The sequence below is a fragment of the Lissotriton vulgaris genome, chromosome 5 (genome assembly GCF_964263255.1).
Source record: "Lissotriton vulgaris chromosome 5, aLisVul1.2, whole genome shotgun sequence".
In the NCBI taxonomy this organism is placed as follows: Eukaryota; Metazoa; Chordata; class Amphibia; order Caudata; family Salamandridae; genus Lissotriton; species Lissotriton vulgaris.
This window is the reverse complement of record NC_141693.1, coordinates 323,804,569-323,824,666: the sequence shown is the minus strand read 5'-3', so window position 1 is coordinate 323,824,666 and position 20,098 is coordinate 323,804,569.

The window sequence follows — 20,098 nt, the reverse complement described above, 5'->3', positions numbered from 1 at the left end:
GTGGGTTGGGGTGCGCCCCAAGGATATTGAGGGGGACATTGTGATTATTAACTTCAGGGACCATCGGGTTGTATCTCATCTTACAGATTGGTATGTGGGAAACAACGAGGGAGGGATTTCCACAAGGAATCTAAGTTATTTCTACCCCGAAACTTTGTTTAACACTAAAAATCAACCTTCTGGTAGAGCTAACAAAAACACCAAAAGCCTCCTTAAATGGTCCAACTTCACACCAAGTTTCCATGTTCCCCACTTTAACCCTGAGGCGCTATATCGCTCTTATATCCAATCCACCTACAACTGCCCAGTACAAATGCCGGGGTGGGCAAAGCCTTATATCCAGCCCTCTGGTCCCCCATCACTTCTGGAACTGCCATTTGTAAATAATCCCCCGCTGCCCCTGGCTCCACCAACGCCTGCCTTTACACAGCTACAGCAGCCTCCCAGTCTATTTTCAGTGAATCCTTACACTATTAGGCACCCCCACCCCAAAGACCTTTGGAACATCCCACTGAGAAACCTGTATGATCCTCTCTCTGGGCTGTCGTCTAATGATTGACAAACAAGAGAGAGTAGTAACGAAGACCTGTATAACTCGTATGTGGGAGGTGATTCGGGTATCCTCCCATGTATTGTTGCAAGCTCTAATGGCCCTCTGCGCTGTTGTGAGGAGGGTAATTTAGTTCAACCAAGTGAGCTGGTCTCCCTAACACAGTCTCTTGCCACACTGCAACCTCAGGTTGCTTTTTCCATAGGTTCTCCAGCAGTGTCAGCAATACAGGATGGGTTAATAAGCACGAAAAGGAAAGGGGTGTTCAATGAGGTTTCTCCATTCGCTGAATCTTCCCTGCAACCCTGTGAACACCTCCCTACTGATACAATAGTCCCGTGTGTTCAAGCTTGTGTTAAGGGTACTACTTTGGGATGTTGGAATGTGGCGGGTATAGAATCCTGTTTATGTATACCTGACTGGGCTGACTTCATCAGTCATGGTGATATTTGGTCTTTTCAGGAGACATGGTCAACCCATCCAGTTTTTCTTCCAGGTTTTCTGAGCTTCAACAAACCAGCAGTTAGAGGCCAAAGAGGTAGAGCTATGGGGGGCCTCACTGTTTGGGTTCGTCAAACTGTAGGGGTCTCTGTGAAGGAAATTTATATTGACTGTCCTGATATCCTTATAGTAAATTTGAAATTTAATAGTGGGTTGGATATTCTGCTGTTTAATGTATATGCCAGAGGAACCCCGGGTGGTCGTGTATCTTCCACCCTAACACGTCTAGATGAATTCCTTGGCTCTACCAATTCAGTGGGTCAGGTGGTTGTAATGGGCGATCTTAATACTTGCTTCAAACCTTTAAGCGGGGAGGACGGGATGCTAACTGAGGCCGAGGACATGATTTGGGGTATTCCTCAACTTGAGCTTCCTCCCATTGCTAAGTGGTCCCAATGTGCTACTTTTATCAAAGGCCTATGTCTGAATTGGGGGCTGCGCGCCCTAAACGGTCGTACAAGATCGGATAGATTGGGCAGCCCAACATTTTTCAACGGCAGGCATAGTAGTCGCATCGATTATATCTTAGTCGATATATCCCTGTGGCCCTTGGTGACGGACATGGCAATTAGACCACGTCCTGAAAGTGATCACGAACCACTCATCGCTGAACTGAAGGACTTTAGTTTTGCCGGGCCGACTGTGCGACACTCTAAACCCGTTCAAGAGGCCGTGGCACTAACTAATGATATGAGGAGGGTTCGATGGCCAAAGGTTGCTGTAGACGGGAGTGCACGAAGTAAAATAAGAACTCTGGTTTCCAGTTCCCTACGGGAACTAGAGAAGTGTGATGATCCGAACCGGACATATCCCAAAATCTTAGACGTTCATGCCAGCCTGTTTGCATCCCTAAAGACACTATTTGTTAAAATTGTAGCCAAAAAGGGTTTAGGTAAGACGAGGAAACCTGCGAACTGGTTTGATGAAAATTGTGTCAACTCCCATTCAAACTTGTTTAAAGCACTAAAATCCAGGAACCCAGCCCTTATCAAATCCTGCAGGAAGGCTTATAACGAAGCTAAACGGAGGGCCAAAGCCGCATGGGATGATGAGCGCTGGGCTCTCCTTGTTGATGCCTGCGGCTCTAGGAACCTCACGCAATTTTGGCATCTCCTCAAATGGGGACAGTCCCAGGACGATCGTCCTAGTCCTGCTTCTGTTGACCAACTTACTTGGGTGTCCCACTTTGAGGAACAGTTTAGGTGTGTTAGGGAGGGGGATGCTCCCATTGGCTGGCCACTGACCTGTGATATCCTTGTGTTTTCTGCCAAAGAGGTTGAAAACGTTCTGAATGCCATCCCTAGGGGCAAAGCGCCCGGCCCGGACTGCATCCCAGCAGATATCTTCCAGCAGGACCAAGACTTATGGGTTCCTTATCTTCTGTATTTGGCAAACTCTTTGGCTAGGGGTGCAAAGGTACCTGATTCATGGGCTGGTGCCGAGATTCTGCCCATCTTCAAGAAGGGTGATCGGTCGGTTCCCTCCAACTACCGGCCGATCAGCCTTATTGACGCGGTACAAAAGATAGTTTCTCGTCTTGTCCTTTCCAGGGTCCAGGCATGGATTGAGGAATTTAATGTACTCACTCCTCTCCAAGCAGGGTTTAGACCCCACGTAAGCACCCTGGATCAGGCTTTTCGTTTTATGCTTCTACACTGGAAGACGGTCACCCTGGGTAAAGGAAACTTATTTGCGGCATTCGTAGACCTTCGGTCTGCGTTTGACCTTGTCCCGAGGGTTGGGCTCTGGAATAGCCTTCTAGAAATGGGTATGCCCCCCTCTTTGGTCCGCATTATAGTTAATCTCCATGCAGAGACCTATGCTTTTGTAAGATGGGGCAAACCTGGTGAGGTGACTAAGAAATTCCCTGTGTCGAAAGGTGTCAGACAGGGATGCGTTTTGGCACCAACCTTGTTTTCTCTATACATTAATAGAGTCACCAAGTATTTCGACGGATTTCCCACTGATGCTCCGAGTTTGGCTGGCATGAAAATCCCCCTGCTCATGTTCGCTGACGACACTCTCCTGATTTCACGAACCAGACAGGGCCTCCAGCTTGCACTGTCGAGGTTTGAGAGTTTCTGCAGCGAACATGAGCTCGAGGTGAACGTAGCCAAAACCAAATTCATGGTGATGAGGGGGCACAAGCAGGTCAAGGCTAGGGTTGCAATGGGGGACACCCCCCTGGAGCAGACCAAGCACTTCACCTATTTGGGCGTTACTTTCAGTGACACCCTTAGCTGGACCCATCAGATTGAGCTCATGACCCTGAAACATCAACAGTTGGGCGGAGCCTTGATTAAGGAACATAAAGGGTCATTCACGAAGCCCATGTCACCGCTGATGAAGATCTATGGAGGGAAGGTATTGTCAGCGGTGTTATATGGAGCAGAGCTATGGGGTGGAAGTAATCTGGAATCCCTGAAACATGCCCAAAACAAGTTTATAAGGATGGCAACAGGTCTGCCCCAGTCAACTCCTCTAATCCCTTTATTATTTGATCTGGGCTGCCACTCGGTGGTCGATTATGCTAAATATCGTCCCTTATCATTCTGGCGACGCCTGTGGACAACGCCAGATCTACACCACTATGCGGAAGCATGCCTGGAGGTAAAAAATAGTCCTGGAGCCACCAAAATTGGTTGGCTAAAAGATCTTAGGGCCACTCTACTATCTTTGGGCCTCATTGAGTTGTGGTCTTCGCCCGAGAGAGCCAAATTTCCATCAAAAAATGAGCTTAAAAAATGCTACTGGGATTGGGTGACGCACAACATCTTCTTAAATACGAGCACGAGCAGTCTCTCTGGTCAATTTATGGTTCACAAGGATTCACCTAGGTTAGAAAGGTACTGGGAAACCATCACCAAACCTTTGGACCGTAAACTTTTCTTTCAATTTAGATGTGGTACTCTTCCCCTGGGGGACTTCACCAAAAAGTGGGGAATGGGCAGTTTGGGGCTTTGTGCTAACTGTCAGGGCACAGGGGAAAGTCTTTCTCACTTTTTGTATGTGTGCCCACTATACTCAGCCCCTAGAACCAAGTGGCTCAAACCAATATGTAGACTACTAGGTACCAGATCGGCTGCTGAAGCCTTGAGACTGTTAAAAACTAATCTGGATCCACTCATTGTTGTGGGGGTTGCTAAGTTCCTTGGGTGGGCATGTGTGATTAGATGCAGGTTTATCAAACACATAACAGCGGAGATTGCCTAAACTTTTTATATGCATTGTGATAATATGGTCATGCACGATACCATTTTAAATCTCTGTATAGTTCTGTATGAAGTCAACTCGATGCCGAATATTTAATATTGGTTTTATATGTTCTTGTGTAATTGTATTTATGTCTTTTATGGTGAATCAATCGAATAAAGACTTCTTGAACCTTGAATACACAGTGAAAGGAAGGAAGAATATACGGAAGAAAGGAAGAGGGAATGGAAAAGTATACGGGAGGAGAAAGAGAAGAACGAAAGAATGAGAGAACGAAAGACTGAAAACATTGAATGAGTGACAGAATAAGGTCCCGAAGTATGGATCAAGAAGGAAGGAAGGACGGTGCGGATGAATTAAGGAATGTAGGAATAAAGGGGGATTGAGCACCTTGCCGTGGGCCCTTCCTAGGAGAATCGATCACCCGAACCCTGGGCTTGGGAGGGAGGGGGCAGAAATGTGCTCCGGAGGAGGTGGGGGCCGGGGGCATACAAAGGTCCCCCGAGTGGCAGGCCGGCCAGGACCCGGACCAGGACGCGGACAGGCGAGGGGCTTCAAAGGACGCACAGAAAGGGGGCGGGACGCCTTTCTGAACCGGCCATGGATGAAAAGCCCCCAAAGCAAACAGGCGAAGAAAGCGATTATTCCCGAAAAAAGAGAGGGCGTCAGAGGGGAAAATTGAAGAAAGGGGACAGGAGAAAAATAAAGAGACAACCTCATGAATGCGCCGCCTTTGGTGTGAGGAGAAAAGTGACAAGGACCTGAGGCAGGTTGTAGAGGCGTCGAGCGCCCTCCAGGAGCACGGAGGGACCTGCTCCGAGGCAGCCAGCACCTGAACTCACTCACCCGCAAAACCAAAGAGTCCAGCTCTGGGCAGTGATCCCTTCACCTCACCTCACCTCACCCATAGAACCAACGAAACCCACGCTGGAGCAACTCACCTCAGCTCACCCATAGAACCAATGAAACCCACGCTGGGGAATCCGCATCTCAGCTCACCCATAGAACCAACGAAACCCACGCTGGGGCAATGCGCATCTCACCTCACCCATAGAACCAACTAAACCCCCGCTGGAGCATCTCACCTCACCCATAGAGCCACGAAACCTCAGCTGGAGCAACTCACTCACCTCACCCATAGAACCAACGAAACCCGCGCAGGTGCAATGCGCATCTCACCTCACCCATAGAACCAACGAAACCCGCGCTGGTGTAATGCGCATCTCACCTCACCCAACCCATAGAACCAATGAAATTTCCGAGTGCATAGGGAGTGGAGAGTGCATAGGGAGTGGAGAGAATGTTTGCATTGTCAGCATTCCGTCCATCATTTGTTTGCTGCAACACTGAAATTATGTAACAGGGATTACCCAATTACAAGGCAAGGTTGAATAAATTATGCCACAATAAACTCCAGCAGCCTGATGGGGCACATTTTGTGGCATTATTACTTTATTATTTTGTCATTTTTAGGTTTCACCTACAGACAGGTTTTAGCCGTCTGTTGTCAAAGAACTATTGTGGACAGTACCAGTTCTACAGTGGATTTTGGGTTATTCCACTGCTTACTATTGGCTGGCTTTATCATCAACCTCATTTGCTTAGTACTTTTTTGATGGCTTTCCTTTCTTTTCTCATGTTTGTTCCTTTACTGGAGCATAGATTCATTACCATCCTTTTGATTGGATGACTTGTATCCTTCCACTGCTCAAATTCAGGGAACCATTTTTTTAAATTTAAGTACACCATCTGGTGGGAGAGAGCTGGTGGTTTCTTGCTCTCTCCCTCGTTTGCTGTTTCCCCATCAAATACCAGGCCCCTCATACTCGCTATGTTTCTCACTTCCCCTCAGATCATTTACTGCTTCTCTCATCCCACTAAGATGTGACTTTTTGTTTTTACATTTCTGTTCTTTTTTAAAACGTGTGCTGGTAAACAATCTGCTTTACACTCCTTCAAGACTAAGCCTGAAGGCTGCTCTCCACAGCTACCACTTGGATATCTTTCTATGGTTGTCTGAGACCTCTTAAATCACCATAAGGGTTGTCTGGACTGGTGCAAGGTGCCCACTTACATTAGTGGACATCAAATATCAGGCCAGCCTCTCACAGTGACTATTTAGATCTTGCAATTGTAGCACTTGTTATTGTTGCTTTCTAATTAATGGTGGCTCTTGTGGCTGCTACTGGTGGCAGCTGTTGGTTGTATTGTTTTATTTAAACATTTATTTTTATTGTTTACTATCAACAATGATGGAGTCATTATAAAAGCATGAAAGGCATAATCATAAGCATACTGTGCACATTCATAGTACCCCTGCACACCGCTTGTTGGTTACCCAATGGTATAATAAATTTTGTTGACACCAGGTTAAGTTCATTAAAGTTTTAACTTAACCTGGTGTCAACAAAATGTATTATACCATTGGGTAACCAACACGCGGTGCGCAGGGGGACAACTCCTATTGGGATTTGCGATCACTTATTTGCTTTCAACGCTCTGGTTCAGAGAGCGAAGCCCCAGCCTGCACACAACAAACTTTCACCTTTTCAAATTTTACTTTATTTTGTGGTGCGTGTCCTACCTCCTTTTTTTTCACATTCATAGTACACCATGCGATTATATCATAGTTAACCATATCCAATCAGGAATTAAAAATTATAGACAATCAATACATTGTCGTGTAGTAGAGATGGTATTGAAACCTCTATAAAAAGTGGTGTATGAGGTCCACAGTGTGACACAGGAGAGCAATGAGTAAGGAACAAGTCAGATAACAACACTGGTGAACACAGCATTCCCAAAACTGTGTCCTTCAGTGAGTGGTGCCGATGGAAACCCCACACAGTCACGCACTGACCAAGAGGAGCATGGGGACCACAGTGCAGTAGAGGAAGGCAGTAAATGAGTAGCCATATTACCCACATATGGGTAGCACCCTGGCAGTCTAGGGGTGGTCCTTTCAAGGTGGACTGGTATCAACATTTGCGATAGAAGTGTCCCAGCTCCCCACTCCCACCCTGCCCACTCCATTACTGTGTATCAAATGCATTGTATTAGCCCCGTACGTGACCACTGTACCAGTGTGAGTTACCACTTCTGGGTGTCCGGAACCAAAGGCGCCTTCCACGTCATTGCCATTGGCCTTTTGAAAAGTACAAATACAAGGTCTATAACCCTAGGTAAGTGTTTGTCCCCCTTAGCCTTGGGGCGAAGGACCAGGAGACAGGACTCTGATGTGGGCTCCAAGGTGTTCCCCGCCAGTTCCACCATGGTGGCTGTTACTTCCACCAACGTCAATTGTAGCAGTGGGCACTCTCATATCATATGGTAAAAACTAGCCTCCACCAATCCCAAGTTGTGGACACTCCAGCAAGAATTCCGCAAACATGCGCTTGATGTGCTGGAAGGAAAAATACGCGCAGTGTGTGTAATTAAATTGTGTGAAGCAGAATTTAGGATTCCAGGACACCTTCTTCACATTACGAAGAGCTCATGCCCAAGCATTGCCTGTCCGTGGCTACAGAAGGACAGTATTCCATCTAATCAGCACCATCCCTGTGTCTCCTAAAGTCCCAGATGTCAGTGTAAATTTAAAGTGGAGATCGAATGACGCGTGCCACCTGGAGTGAAAATTGCATGTAATACAGGTGATAGGGATGGTTCCGCATGCCTGGTCTCCAAAGTAGTCTGCACTACTTGTTGGATGGAGTGGGACATCAAAAAGTGGCCTGCACCCATGTTACACATGTCCATAATGTCCTGGATGTCCATAAGGACTCCCTCATGAAAAAGATTACTTAAGCTAGCAATCCCTGCCACCCTCTATGGCATGAGGTCTTGTCTCCTGGCCAAGTCCCAAATGCTCAGCCGTTGTCCCAGTGTTACTGAAGATGAGAAAGGAATGTGGGAGTGCTTACTGTGCATGAACTGACAACCAACATACCCACACCATCAGGCTCGATCCTTGTTGCGATAGACAATCTCACCCATCACATTTTGGATAACAGCTCATTCAGGGCAAGGGGAAACATCCAAAAAGTGCAGTGGCCATTGTAGCTGTGCCGCTGTATAATACAGTTCAAAATTTGGTGCACCTAGTCCATTCTCAAGCATGGGTCATTGTGCTATGGCGAGAGAGACTCGTTGATGTCCCGCCCCCCCAGATCAAGTCCGGCTGGAGACATTTCAACTGCCGTAAAAAAAACATTTGGAGCACACGACCGGAAGTGCTCCAAAAAACAATACAGGAACCGGTAGTAGCATTAGCATCTTGGCAATCGCCATACGCACCAGTGAGGAGAGGGGCAAGGAACGCCAAAAGAAGAGGGATCCACTAATTGATTGTAATGCCCTACCCACATTTCAGTCTCTAAGGGCCCCCATCGGAGTGGAATATGTGAATGCCCAAGTATTTAAAGGTATCATGACACCATTTGAGCAGGAACTCTGGTGAGGCATCTCTGTAAGGCACGGAATTGGTGATAAAAGGAATGAGACTGGATTTAGGCCAATTTACCCTGAGCCCAGAAAGGACGCTGAAATCATCTAATAAGCCCATCAAGCTCCAAAGGGAGGCCCCAAACATGTACAGGAAGACCAGTGCATCATCTGCATAGAGTAACATGAGATGATGGATGTGCAATTTCTGGATCCCGCAGTATTGCGCTTGCATGCATAAATGGTTTGGGGAAGAACACTATCAACACCTCACGTATTGAGTCAGGAAGTTGGCCATTTGACTTAGCCTCATTAAACACATCAAGGAGGTGTTGGGTAATCAGGGCGGAAAAAGTGGAATAATATTCAATTGTCAACCCATCTGCGCCCTGTGTTTTATTCTGGGCAATTTGGGCTATAGCCATTCTAATCTCGTCTAACTGGATGGGTTCATCCAAGCCAGCCCTCTGAAGTGGGGACAGGCAATGTAGTGGCATCCCACTCAAGAACCCGCAGAGCAGATCAGGAGCAGGGGCACACTCAGATCCATACAGGGGATGATAATAGTTCCAAAAAGTAGCATTAATATCAGGCTGCGTTACTACCAATGAGCAATTGCCACATCTAAGGGCTCCAGTGGGAGTGCGCTGCTGGTCCTGTTTAACAAGCCACACCAGTAACCTGCTTAATTGATCTCCCTCTGCATTTAATGTGCTTGTTCCACTGCTACCTGATTTCAAGAAGGTCGGGTCTTGATGGATCTCCGCTTTCGTTGCTGAGTCGGGGAACCAACCATTCCCTGGCATTCGAATCCTTGGTAGGAGGCTGAGCAAAACCATTGGCATGTCGCTAAGTCCAAACGTCCTCTGGAGGGGTAAATATATGGGTTGCCTCGACATCGACTGCCTTACCTGTCCCTGGGAATGTAAGTACATATTTAAAGTTCAAAAGCATTGTTTGATTATCACATAGGAGCCACAGAGACATTGAACTTCAGCTGATAAGCCCTTATCATTGCATTTTCATAGTGCCTGGGGCCTTTGCTTAAAATTGTTGCAGCAGCAAGTCACAGTCCCAATATTTGAGAAGTAGGGCTCTAATGGTATGCGGTGAGGCTCCCGAAGGAGGAGGTCTGCCTGGTATTCAATGTGCTCTCTCCACGTAAAATAATTTAGGCACTTTGTCTACCAAAATGATCTCCATCATCCAGGTGATGATAAAGAGCTCCACACTGGGGCCCTCACATCGTTCAGGGAATCCTAGCAAGTGGACATTATTGCACCTAGAGCGTTCTCCAATATATTCTGCCTTGCGGTGCAAGGAAGCCACCTCTTCCCTCATCATTTTCAACTGCACCTGCAGCTTCTGCATCGTGGGTCTCAAGGCAGTCAGAGTAGACTCCGCTTCGTCCACCCTGTCCACCAACTTAGGATGATCGGCCCTTAATAAATTTGCATTGAGGGAGATGGTGTCAATTTTGGTCTCCAATGATGTTTTAGTGTCTAGGATGGCTTGAAGCATTTTTTCGAAGTGAGTGGAATGTGCATGAAGGGTAGCTTCAAGATGGCTCATGGTGTCTAGGGCCTGGTCAGCAGGAATAGAGGATGGCGCAGGGCCAATTAGGCCCTACAGCAGGGACCTGGCAGGCTTAGGTTTCACCATCATTATTTCATTTTAGCTCAAACCCTTTTTTAGAATTAAGAAGGCGGTGGGCTTGTTGGCGCTCCACTTCCCACAATGACATGCATTTACAGTCCAGTGGCAGGGGAGTAGGGTTGGGCGGTAAAGTGCACTCCACCGGGGGAGTTCATGGAGTTTTGCGACACGGCGCTAAGCTTGGATCACAGAGTTTGGCAAAAACGCAGCCAACCCCAGCGTGGCGTAGTTTACCGGCGCCACTGCCCACCCCTGCAGTGTATTCAGCATATTGTTGAAGGTCTTTCCCACCTCCTTTGTTAACTTTTGTAGCCCTTCATTATCATTATGTAGGTTGAGCTTTTCTCCACAGCCTGCTGGGCTTGTTTTCCCAGCCAGACCTTTCATGGATGGCACTAATCACATCAATTCAAATTTTGTGTCATAATCATAACTAGGGGTGGGTGGAAAACCGTGGAGTTTTTATGTAACTCTGAAATTACGCGGAGTAAACCTGTAGGAGATCCATCATCCCCATAGGGGAGCAGGAAGCACGTCTTTGTCCCAATCACCAGTGCCCAGACCCAGGTCGGAACCAACCCCAGGCAAAATCTGTGGTGCTACAGCCCGCAGAAGGTATTGAGTGCTCTCAGCTGGGAAGTCGAGTCTGCAAGTTTCTAGCCAGTACCAGTACCAATGGCCTCCAACACTGTGAACAATGTGTCAGGGGCGATCCAAGAATGAGTAGGTCAAGAAAAGTGCCCCTCTCCTGGTCTGGTAGTACAATCTTTAATACAGCTTGGGCCCACTTGATCATAGACGCAAAACGGAGTGTGCGCTTGGGTGAGGAAATAGCTGGTGCAAGATTATAAGTCCATGGTGATCAGGCACTAAGAGGGGCAAGCAGCATCCAGGAGGGCATTAGCACGCCATGTTGCCCTGATATGCTTTTAATGTGCCAGTAGCCTTTATCCCTCAATATGTCTGCAATCAGTTCCAGGTAGTCAGGGCCATCAGGAGAGCTATGAACAGGAGGGCCTCCAAACCCCTTTGATCCCAGCAAGACCAAGGCCTTGCAGGCAACCAACAGGCCAGTCACAAGGCGCCATGAGGACTGTGAAGCAGGGCACAAGTCTCAGCTGGCCTGAAGCATGGGGTAGCACTATAGGGGACTCACTGCAGTGCTCTCATGTAGGTACAGACCAAGGCCGCACAGCTCCTCATCGGCCATCCAGGTTAGCTCGTTGAATACATCTTCCCCTGCAGTGATTGTGTCACAGTTGTAGCAGCACACATACTCATGTGGCACAGCCACTGCCTGACTCATGCTCCTTTTCTTTAGTGGAGGCCAAAGCCTCAACACCGGGCAGCCAGGCCTGAAGTGGTGCCACCATGCCTCGTTGCATATGTGCCTCTGCGATAACTGTAAATCATGCCATGGGTGCCCTCTCCATGCGACACACCCCAGTCACGTGTCTTGGAGCCTAGGCCGTGGCGAGGAAGGGAGCACGCACTCCGGGGGCATTCTCTGGGACGCCCAGGGAAAAGAAGAGGGCCGCCCGACCTCCCTTCGCTGGGGCATCCACTTCGTGCGACATGCCCGCACCTGTCTGCCCGAGGCCCAGGCCAAGGCATGTAGGGAGCCCACCCCCAGAAGACAGCGGTCAGTCGTCCGGGATGTACTAAGGAGAGTAGAGGGGCCATCCATCCTCATCACTGCGCGCGTCTGCTGCTATGGAGCATGGGGCCCACCTGGCAGTGTGACAGCATCTCTAAAGGTCTCCTCTAATGCTCAGCCCCAGACATCGCTCAGTGCTCCCAAATTCGACAAAACAGGGACAGTGCGTTCTTGTCACCTCCCTATTGCACGACCCTTGAGAGCGCAGCCAATCTGGGCAACAATTAGAATGGATTGCAGCTGGATGAGGAGGATAAACAGATGATTTTGCTTGGGCCAGCCTCTGAACTCACTACAGTGCACCCTACACAGCCGCCATCTTGCCCATGCCTTTCGCTGTTGATGCCACTGTCAATACTTCCTTTGGTTGTAGCAGCTATTCCTTCTGCCATTGTCCATTCTGTGGTTACAACTGTAATCACTGCTGTTGTCCTGGCCTTGTTGACGGCTGTTGTGGGAGTTGTTATCCTTGTCACGGGGGCTGCAGTGGCTACTGCTATGGGCCCTGAATTTTGTGGCAGCTGTGGTCGTGTCTCCCAGGACAGGTTGCAGCATCCGTGGTCATTTTGTTGTGACATCTGGTGCACCGTGGTGCTGCTATTAACCCTGCTTTGGTTACAACATTGGGACTCCTGCTATGTTCTGTGCCACTGTGACTGTTGTTGTCACTTCTGTCGCCCCTCCTGTTTTGCCAACTTTTTTTGCAGCTATGACCTAGCTGTGGTGAAAGTGGTTGTCTCTTCTGTTGTCCCTGTCATGGCGGATGATGTGGTCACTATTGAGCTCCCTGCTGTGCTTACAGCTTTGGTGGAAGCTGGTTCCTGATGTGCTTGCAATTCATGTTGCAGCTGTTATTGCTAGAGTGGTAGTGGCTGTAGTTGCAGCTGCTGGGGCCACTATTGGGACTTCTATCCTCTTGATGTGATAAAAATGAGAGCCACTTACAACGTACAAAGTATCTGTTACTTAGCCACAATTCGTGTTTGGTTATTGTCTCAAGTAGGCCAAACTGCATTTTCTTCTGCAGGAGATCTCTTGTAAAGCCAATAATTGAATTAGCCAGTCTATTTATTTGATGCCTTTTATATATTCTAATAGACTCATACTCTGTCTTTGTAACTTAATTATGTTTTGCCACATACTTCTACAAGACATGTTTTGAATAATGCATTATTTATCGAACTCAGCACAGTTCTGATGTTTACTGAAAATTGACAAAATAAAATATTCTTGTAACAGCTTTTTTCTAATTGTATTGTGTTTCTAATCTTAAAAATGTATGGTAAATTGTCTGTCTACCAGCCTTGAAGAGAACACTCGCTACATGCTTTTCTAAACCGAAGCCTGAAATTACCCTGTGTAGGAATGCTGTGTGGGCGTTATCTGCTCCACAATAATGCAGCTATTACGGACAAGCTTTCTATTCTCTGTTCCTGTGACCTATTACATAATGTCATCCTACGCTTGGGCATCTTTTTGTGTTAGTGACTGCCCAGGAAATGTCACTGCTTTGACCTTCGTACATTACTGTGGGACAATAGGGAAGCCAGTAACCACTCGTTGTATAGTTTTCTCTCATGTGAGGAAAACTGATCTTTAAATTCTTGTAGCTGGCAAGTGTAACATGTCCTACAACAACCCCTTTAATGTGTGCATTGATTTCCTCTACAGTTATTTGAATTTGTGGCTTCCAAAGACTGCTCAAAACATGAAACATGGTTAAGACCAATCAGTTTTTATCTACTTTGGGGCATACCTTGTCCGGAGCATTCTTGGAGTTTAAACAAGATACTTACAGGCACATGCATCAACGATTTTTGCATGCGCAAACGGTGCGATTCGCTAAAATCGGCCGTTTGCGAATGCAAAATCATGTTTTGAGATGCATCATGCATTTTTGGGAAAATCGCTATTTTTAGCGAATTCCAAAAATGCGATTGCTTCTAAGGAATCACAAATTTGCGATTCCTCAAAAGCAATGCATGATTCATTTTAAAATTGCGAATTCGCTAAAAGGGGGTGCAAATTACCACGAGGTTGAACCTCGTGGTAATTTGCGAAAATGTGTTAAAATGCTCTAATTTGCATTTAAAAACACTGTCATGTTACAGACACACATGTCCTTAGGACATGTATGTTTGAAACATGCACTCCAAAATACATTTCAGGGGTGCAGGGGGGGTCCAAAGGACCACCCCCCTGCACCCATGGAATGCATCAACAGTTTGCGAATTTCAATTTGCGAATTCGCTATTCCCATTGATTCCTATGGGCCTTTTGGCCCATAGGAATCAATGGGAATTGCGAAATCGCAAATTGAAATTCGCATAATATTTGAGATGCGGTAAAAATTGTGATTTTTGCCGATTCGCAAATATTATGCAATTTAAATCATGCATCCCGTTTTGCGATTCCTTATTTGCGATTCCTTAAAAATCGCTAATAAGGAATCGCAAAACGTTTTATTGATGCATGTCACCGTAAGTTTGAATGTTATTGGGACTTAATCACTAAACCAAGTGACAGCAAGTTGTTCCACCAATTTAGGGTGGGTTCCCTCCCAATACAATCATTTACAAGTAGATGGTATTCCTTGACGGATGATAAATGTAATACATGTCCAGCTCATATTGAATCATTAGCACATATTTTATTTGTATGCCCAGCTTACAAGTTAACAAGAAGTAAATGGTTGAAACCTATATGCTTGAATTTGGGCACAAGGTCCGGTATCGAGGCGCTACGGATCTTGAAGACCAACACACATGAGCTTATAGTAATTACTGTAGCCATATTTTTGAGCTGGATGTGGGGCATCCGAGCCAGTGCGATGAGGGTACTCTAATTCTTGTAAGTCCCAACTTATGACTCTAACCTCAGTGGGTTGGCATTGTAAGTTCACTCCCAGTATGGGTGGTTGGCATTGATACCCAAATCAGTCATATGTCTTGTCTTTTGAATCAAAGAGGGGGTAAATAGTATTTGCCAATAGTTGTGTAAATATTTATATATTGTGTGTTATTGTCTATACATTTTACCTACACCTTTTTATTAACTTTTAACGATGTTTTTAATAGGATGTATTTTTTATATATTATGAATTCCCTCAGTCATTTTGTGTATTGTTTCTTTAATGATTATGACAATCGACTTAAAGACTATATTGACTTTACTGCTCAAAACTACCACTAACATGTATTTACTCCCCTTGTCCCCTACAATTAAAAAACCTTGTGGTGACACTTTCAAGGGTGGTAGGTGTAAGCAACAATACTGTTCAATAAGTGTTGAACATACATCAGCAAAAACATGTTTTAATGTGGCAGATAATACAAATGAGTGACATCCTAGATAGTGCCTTTGATGCCAGCCCGATTAAGTACACTTCCCAGAGCCGCTGATAGTAGGGACATCTGTAACGTTGGGAGGCGAAGTTGCTAGGCATTAAATGTCAGACACTGAGAAATGTGCTTACTGATGCTGGATTACGAGGGAATTAGTCATTCTGATTCCCATTACTCCCTGTTGTTTCATGCAGAGATTTCATCTGTTTATAGCAGCTGGGTTTGAAAAGGCTAGTGGGCTACAACTGTGGTGGTTGGGATCGTTTACTTCTGGTGTCCGGGGGTCTAGCCTAGTATGGCTCTGAAAACTGGCCCAACAACATCCCTTCTGCACTTAACAACAGGGGTAGAAAGGGTGAGCAGACAAAGTCTTCTCAGGGGGTAGTGCGAGAGGGCAATAATTCAGCACTTAAAGGTCAATCTAAAGGTGCACTAATAGGATGTATTATCAAAGGAAGAAGAGGGGGAACTAGGAGCAAATAAAGGTACAGTACCCGTGCCCCGAACCTATAATCAAATGGGGGAAGAGGGGTAACCATTCCTAAAGGAGAGAGATACAAAAGAGATACCTAGGTTCCAGACAGGACATTAAGGATGGTCACCAGGACTGGCTCTCGTTGCCTCACTCAATACTGTTAAAAAAGTGTACTTTAATCTGCAGATTTAACTCAGATCTTGTTATCCCAAATGGGCCCGTTATTTAAGTTACCTGCACCACCAGCGAACTTGTAATCAGCCCTATGTATGCATGGAGGGTCAATGGATTTTTTCAAATATGATGCATTCAACCATCCAACTACAAATTATTTTTTGTCATCAAGGATTGGATTTAGCAGAAACAGCGGTCATGGAAACCGAGAATAGATAAAGACAAAGCAGCACATTATACTTCCAACTGAAAGGGTATTTTTTAAAATTAAAACACCTTTGAGATTCTGTGGCAGAGCCGGAGGCTCAGATTATGTTTTAACTTTCTGTACTGGGATTCACTGCAGCCTAGTGAAAAATACAAAACCCAACATTCCAATGTGATTGCAACAGGAAACACACGACCAAAATAACCACTGAAAATCCATAAGACAGTATCTAAGGGCGTTCTTCTCAGCCAATAGCTCTCTTTTTGCTGCTTATTTGCCACTCATATCACACACGATAAGTGCCATTTTTTATTTATTTGGTCCCACACACATAAGACACCCATGATCCTTGGAGTTGAAACTGAAACCCAGAGTGGCCTATTACTTTAAACAACTTTTGCCAGCCTATGGATAAGGAGACCAGGAACATGCTAAGGAGAGAATGCCTGAGACCCTCCATAGAGTGTAAGGTCTCAGCACCCAAATCTTGATTTCATGATGGTGACCTTTTTTGGGCAAAATGATTAGGCGGGTGCAGATAGGTCCTGGCGTGCCTGCCAGGAAAAGCTCTGAGATGTTGCAGCTCTACTCACAAAAGGTTTGTAAATGGACCAATCAACTAAGGAGTCCTGACACCAGGTGGGCCAGGAGGTCATCACTGGCCTTACCCAGCTGCGATCTAAATGCTGGGTAATGTAGACCGGGTCCTGTTTATGGAACGCAGACACTCAATACTCTTGAGGCAGGACCCATGCTCGGGGAGCTGGCCTCTTCCAAGGCTGGTCTGGAGCCAAAAGGTAACCTGTTTTGGTATGACTCTGGTAAGTCACATCTATCACTTACAAAAATCTTTACGGCAAAGGGTTTTGGCTGGACCATGCATGGCGGGGACACTTGTCTGGCTGTGTTTATAACCAAAGAGCCCCAGGGAGTCAAGGTCCAAACAGCGTGGACTAGTCAGGTCACAGGGGGTTCCGACCATTCTTCCCATCCAGGAACAGGGGTTGTACCAACAAGGGTAGCGGCAGTGGAACCCCAAGCCCTACAAGTAAAACTGGTGGTCAGGAATGAATTACATCTACATAAATAGCAAGAGATCTCCTCAGACGTGTGAATACTTCAGCACATCCAGAGCTTCAGGATCGAATTTTGGGGCACCACTTCCCGGGTGTCAAAACCAGTAACATAGGTGCTTACCTTGTAAGGCCCACATTGTGCCTTTTCAGATACAATAATAACCCACCTCCTGTGTCTCAACCTTTTATAGTTGAGACGTGTTGAATTGCAAGCAGAGAGATTAGAAACTGAGAAGAGTGTCTTGCTTCTTGGAGATTGATGCTTCGTCTGGACAGCTGTCGACATTTAATATAGAAGAGATGGTTGTGAGCTGGCTTACTTGACCTTGATCTTAGCTGTAATCTCTAACTACGTTTTCTGGCAAGCATGGACTGAGATCTACCTGTGATGCATTTGGTGCTTGGCTCTCAGTGGGTCTGTGTTTGTGGAGCATAAAGCACTTCGGGTAATTCTCCTTTTCCCCATGAATTATGGTTAAATCTGCAAGGAGCTACATAACGTTTTAGAACCTCTATTTCGTGCACATGTTGCTCAACACACAATGATATACTTTCACGATTGGTACCTAAAAAAAAAGTTCTGTAGGTAGAGTCTGTCCTAGCATTCAGTGGTGGATGTTACGGATTAGGGGTGTGTGGGGGGTGGGGTGGGAGGGGCAGCATGGTGGGTGTAAAAAAAAAAATTTAAACTTACCTGGTTGCTGCGTCTCTCCTCGTCATCCATGTGCTCCAGCCGGAAGCACCCAGGCTCCCCTAAGCCAATCAAAACGCTGCAATGCAGCATTGTGATTGGTCTGAGTGCCGTACTTTGGCACTCATATGGGGACTGGGAGCCTAGGCATGTTCTCCACCCAGGCTGTATTGCAGCCTGCGTCGAGACCATGCAAAGAGCACATGACTGTTTGGCTGTCCCGAGACGGCTGGCCAAGCATTCATGCGCACTAACAGAGTACACACCACTCCTCCCCCTGCTCTGCAAGCAGAGCAGTCCTACCCCACCTCACCATCAAAGCTGCTGCAGCAGGAACAAATAAGATGATTATAACATTAAGTTATTATCATTTTATTTTTCATTTATTTACACTGCGAAAAGCAGTGGGATAACGCTCCTCCTCCTTAGCGGAGGAGCCGCCACTGCTACCATTGTGTTTCATCTCACAGTTTTGAGTTGTGCTGAAGTTTATTCCGCTTTCATATGCTTTCGCGGAATGTCTTTGAGGTTGCACTCTAGTCTGTTTCTGGTAAAGAGTTTTATATTGTTCTTTTCAAAGTAAAATTGTACCTCGTTCTAGCATGGTCCACGTTTCATCTCTCAAGGAAAGTCTTTGTGTCTACTTCCCTTTTTGGTCCAGGAGTGGGAAGTGACAAATATGTTGGAAACTGTGGCAGTGAGGACCTCAGAAGCTGTTATGGTGTACTGTAGGTGGATGTTCTTCCTTGCAGGTAAGTTCTACTTGCAGACCTTCTTTAGGTTCAGATCGCGGGGCAAAGCATTAGGTCAGCTTCTGTCGTGGTTTAAATAGAACTGCACCCTATTTGGCTGCCGAAATTTGCAGAAGTCTCACGAGATTTGGAAATCTTGTGAGACTTTGAGAAATGTAGAAATGAGCCTCAAAATAACTTTTGGCACATTTGGAAAACAAACTAATTTACAAGAGCACTATAGTCACATGGCTAAATACATAATATAATGGTAAAAGGTATAACATATATTAGTACACAGTGGTGGCTTAATGGTAGAGATATCCTACTACAAGAGAGTTAGAGGAGCTGAAACTACTTAAGAGGGTGGGCGACGTGGAACTGGGAAAAAGGTACAGAAGGCCTAAGGGACTGAGAACAAGGGCAGGGGATCACCATGACACCTGGCAGTGTGACAGACACTTATTACCTTTTCAGGGTAAATGGAAATCCTGATTGATCAGGAAAACTCAGCATAAAGACCAAAGGAACGTTAGAATGATCCTATATGCACCTGAGAGGTTGTTAGTAGCCTTTTTTGGTAGGTAAAGAAAAAGGACAATGGGTGAGACCAGTCATCAACTTACAAGGGTTTAATGTGTGACAGGTCTAGAGACATTTAAAGATGGAGGGCATCCAACTTAGGGCATCCAACTTCTAAGGGATCTCCTCAGGCAGGATTATTCAATGATCTCCCTTTACCTGAGGGATGCCTACCTGTCAGTCAGCATTTTTTCACCCCCACCAACATTTCCTGCAATTTCCTTGGCGAGTTCAAGTATGGGACTTCAAAGTGCTTCCATTCGGTCTTTCTTCTGCTCCAAGGTGATTCTCAAAGTTCCTCAAGACTATAGTTGCCTAGTAAGTAGTAAGCATTTTATTTCACACAGTTATTAAAATCCATTACAAAAGGCAACAATCAAATCAATACAATAACAGCGATTATTAAAATTTTCAGTGTACTGAATTGCAATTTTCAAAATGACCTAAAACTAAGATATATAAAATTGAATTACATCTCGAAGGATAGTTTTCATCATTTGATTTATAAAGTGCTGGGGGACAGAGCATGATTGGACTGCACATTAAATCCTTCATATTTCTAAAATAGTAAAGCTCTGTGCATTAAAAATGATGTGCTCTACAAGAAACTGGATGACTGGCCACCAATTTTTAGATCTACATTTATTCACGTCAGAAAAGAGCGGGCCCTAACTGGTCCTGATAGTCACATACGCTATACTACTAGATTTTGTTCCAGCATATAGATGGAAGAATATATCTTCAGATAGGATATGGACTGATTGGGGGTTTATTTACATCTGGTAATTATGATCAAAATA